We start from the raw sequence: 4,633 nt of genomic DNA on the forward strand, positions 1-4,633 counted from the left end.
CTGGGAGAACCTTCGTGTCGTATATTACGTGCTCAATTAGACACGTTAAAGGTACATGTACATAAAAGGATACGTGCCCCGAGGAGCAGGAAAGGCACACTGTGGGGACAGGTGCGCATGACAAAAGGTACACACGGAGACAGGTACATAAGGAGACACGTACATGAATAGAGAAGTGCGCAGGACAACAGGTGCACAAAAGAAAAGGTACACATGGGGACAGGTATACAAAGGAACTAAAACACGAGTGGGCACGTTCACAAAGAGGAGAGGTAAAGTGTTATGTACAGGAATGTAAGTGTATCAGGGGACCAGGTACTCGTGGGGCGGGGCAGGTCCACAAGGGCCCAGACACACACAAAGGGACAGGCATACTTGGGGACACTGGCAGGTGGAAAGAAGACAGGGCAGGTACTTGTAAAAAAATGTTATTACCACGAGGACAAGTTAGCCTGGAGAAAAGAAGAAAAAAAAAAAGTGGCAGCAAGATTCTTTGCTCTGGCTGGACAAGAGAGAGAGAGAGAGAGAGAGAGAGAGAGAGAGAGAGAGAGAGAGAGAGAGAGAGAGAGAGAGAGAGAGAGAGAGAGAGAGAGAGAGAGAGAGAGAGAGAGAGAGAGAGAGAGAGAGAATGAAAAGTAAAAGCCAAAACAGATGAAAGGAAAAGCCAAAGAAAGTAAAAGACACACAATTAGGGATAAGAAGAATAGGAAGAGAAGGAAAAAAAGAAAAAACGGAAAATGAGGACGAAGAGGAGAAGAAAAAGGGCGAAGGGAGCCTCTAATTAACGTGAATTAGTGGCCCATGCTTATAACCTTTGTAATTGGCGATCTCGCGCGCAGAGGAAGACAGTGTGTGTTTACCGCTGAGTTACTGGTGCCCTGTGGGAAGGCGTAAGGGAGCGCAAGGGGCGTGGTGAGTGGAGGGGGAGGTACTCAAATTGAGAAGGAGGGCGTGTGGAGGGAGGATAGGTCAGGAGGGGTAGTGTGAGGCGCGGGGACCGATGGGAGCATGGGGGCTGGGGGCTGGAGAACGTCTGCGCGGCGAAGTGTGGCGGCCTGAACAAATATGGCTTGATCCGGCGCCTCTGAGCACGTAACGCGTCGGGGGACTACCTGCCCGGAAAGTTAATGGCAAGCGAAAAAAAAAAAAAAAAAAACCGGAAAAAAAAGAGAGTATTTGTAATGAAATGCCAGGAACTGCAGGACCGAGCGGCGCGAACAACACAGGCGGGCAATAAGAGGCGCAGAGCATCTGTGGTCAGGAGCAATAAATAGAGGAGTGAGAAAGAGAGGGAGAGAGGGAGAGAGAAAATATATGCATGTTCATTCGAGCCACGATCTGGAGTGTGCATCGTGTTATCATTCGTCTGAGAGCGAGGCTGTTGACGTCAACGACACGAGAGAACGTGGGACACACACACACACACACACACACACACGCATCAATCTTTCATACAGAGACATCACGTATTCCTGAGCGTGTGAGTCTGCCTGCCTGTTACGGAAAATATCAAGAGTGACGGGGGATCAGCTACGTACATTGCGTTATGTTACATTACGGATCGCGATACATGCGGCGCCCTGGTGGTCTGCGCGGAGCTTGACGGGGGTCGTGACTCGGGGTGGGGGGTGGGAGGGAAGGAGAGGAATAGATGGGTGGCTCTTGAGGGGCGAGCACTCACAACAAAGGAAGCATATTTCAAGTCAAGCTTCACTATTTATGTAAAAAGCAACTATTCACTTTTTTTTTCTTCACGGAGAGGGTGCGTGTGGTCTTCGAGAAGGAGGAGGAGGAGGAGGAGGAGGAGGAGGAGGAGGAGGAGGAGGAGGTGCGTAAAGACAAGAAGAAGAAGAAGAAGAAGAAGAAGAAGAAGAAGAAGAAGAAGAAGAAGAAGAAGAAGAAGAAGAAGAAGAAGAAGAAGAAGAAGAAGAAGAAGAAGAAGAAGAAGAAGAAGAAGAAGAAGAAGAAGAAGAAGAAGAAGAAGAAGAAGAAGAAGAAGAAGAAGAAGAAGAAGAAGAAGAAGAAGAAGAAGAAGAAGAAGAAGAAGAAGAAGAAGAAGAAGAAGAAGAAGAAGAAGAAGAAGAAGAAGAAGAAGAAGAAGAAGAAGAAGAAGAAGAAGAAGAAGAAGAAGAAGAAGAAGAAGAAGAAGAAGAAGAAGAAGAAGAAGAAGAAGAAGAAGAAGAAGAAGAAGAAGAAGAAGAAGAAGAAGAAGAAGAAGAAGAAGAAGAAGAAGAAGAAGAAGAAGAAGAAGAAGAAGAAGAAGAAGAAGAATGAAAAGAAAGAAAGAAAGAAAGAAAAAAAGAAAGAAATGATGAAGAGAATGAGGAGGAGAAGAATTAACAGGAGGAGGATAAGGAGGCAGAGTTGGCATAGCTAAGCGCCTCCCCGGAAGAACATCAGCTTTACCAACTAATGGCCGGGGAACATGAGGCCCGATGACTTACCTCCGTTAAGGTGAAGTACACGCCCGTGACCCTCCACTGACTCCTACCCCAACAGCAACGTGGTCTGGGTGCGGTGCGCTGCCTTATCCACATTCATAGCGATTGACTTCTACTTACGTAAATACATTCATGGCTATTCATAATTATTCATTCTTACATTATCTAGTTATTTGTATGGCTATTATTTTTTCATCTTTCTGTCTATCGAGTTATATTTTCTGGTATTCAAAATAACAGACTCCTGCCTACGTATATTTATCGCTGCTTATAGTTATCCATTCTTACATTTGTCTAATTATTTGAGTAGGTATCTTTTTTTTCTTTTTAGTTGTCTAGTTATATTTTTACGTTGTGTATTTTCTGACATTCATAACAAGTGACTCCTACTTACGCACAATTATCGCTGCTTTATTTATAGTGATTCACTTACTTATTTTTTTCTTTGTCTGTCGACTTATATTTTTGTGTAGCGACATATTCTTCCTCATTCATATCAATTAACTCCTACCATGTATATTTACTGCTGCTCTATTCATAGTTAATCCCTCTTTAAATTTAGGTAATTACTTGTGTGGATATTCAGTTATTTTCTTCCTGTCAGCTTATATTTTTATGTTGTATATTTTCTCATAAGCAATAATCTTTTTCAGTACGCAACATATACACACAAAAGTATTACACCTAATATTGACGTGTCTATTAATCCACCAACTCAATTCAATATTTTTGTTGTCTAATTGTTAGCAATTCCCCTCTTGTGCATGTTCTCATAACCAATTATCTTTCCAATACGCTGCACACATAAATAGAATCCGGTTCTATTAGGCTGCATACAGCATTTTTTTTTTCAGCAATCGCTTCCAAAGTCGCCGTCGGGGGCACATGTACTACGTCACATTTCTTTATGCCATCACCCGCAGATTTCAAGAACTAAACCTTCCTGACGAGTCTTTATGCCCTGTGCCGTGTGAGTCATCTCCAGCAGTGTTATCAGCGCAGCAGCCCGGCGGGGGACTGACAGGGAAGCCCTTCAGGGGCGAGCCCCCCAACAATGATCAGTCTCTCATGGAAAGATGCATCATAACGAACCCTAATACTGATTCGTTACTCCGGAAACGAAAAACTTAAGTATAATATAAAACAGGAGAATATTTCACTACTTACAATAAACATGGGAAAGTAAAATGAGTAAATTTTGTGTTCACTGTTTCTCTAAAGCAGCGAGGCCTCGTCCAGGGCGCGGGGGCTGTAATTACCAGCTGGTACTCAGGTAAGCTTTCAGGACAGGTGATCAACAACGAACACAAGTGGTGTGGAGAACTCGCCCTTGCCACACGTGTTCCAAGGGGCGCAGAGGCAGGGCAGGGAAACCTTGTAGCGGCGGCGGGCCAGGTGTGCTCCAGAGACACGGCGTTGACCCCGGCCATTACGGTGAGGTATGGCATCCGTCACACGCAGGTAACCCGACCCACTCTCCTCCTCCTTCAGCCACCTCACTCACTCCGTCCCTCCCTCTCAGCCGCCCCTTCTCTCCCGTCCCATTTACATATTAATTGAGGATAGTTTTACACAAATGACAGCCACGAGAGGACATTAAGAGAACCCTCCTGGTGAACAATTTGTATGCCTGATGAGAACACTGGGAGAAAGAATGGCTCCTTTCACTACCCATCATCACTCCTCTTTCTCCTCTCGACGAGCCCGACCCGCCCCACCACCTCCCCTCTTCTACATTCCGTGACCCTCCGCCTTCACCACCCACCCCGCCCGCCCACTCCCAGACACATGAGGTGGAGGACGTGCCGGGAGACAAGCAAGGTGGTCCGGGATGAAGAGGAGGAGTAGCGGGGCCGTAAGGAAGAGGAGGGAAATCTAATCCGTGTTGGTTACTATATATGTAAGTGAGGGAGGTTGGCGTGGGTGGCATGTGTGGCGGGGGAAGTGTGGGTGGGTGGCAGGTAGACTCGTGGGTGGTGGCTAGGTTAGGAAGGAGGTCAGTCTAGTGTGTGTGTGTGTGTGTGTGTGTGTGTTTTAGGAGAGAGAGAGAGAGAGAGAGAGAGAGAGAGAGAGAGAGAGAGAGAGAGAGAGAGAGAGAGAGAGAGAGAGAGAGAGAGAGAGAGAGAGAGAGAGAGAGAGAGAAGACATACTGCCACACTAAGAAAAAAACAAACTGAAATATAGAAAGACAG

This window comes from Scylla paramamosain, chromosome 17 (genome assembly GCF_035594125.1).
Source record: "Scylla paramamosain isolate STU-SP2022 chromosome 17, ASM3559412v1, whole genome shotgun sequence".
Classification (NCBI taxonomy): Eukaryota; Metazoa; Arthropoda; class Malacostraca; order Decapoda; family Portunidae; genus Scylla; species Scylla paramamosain.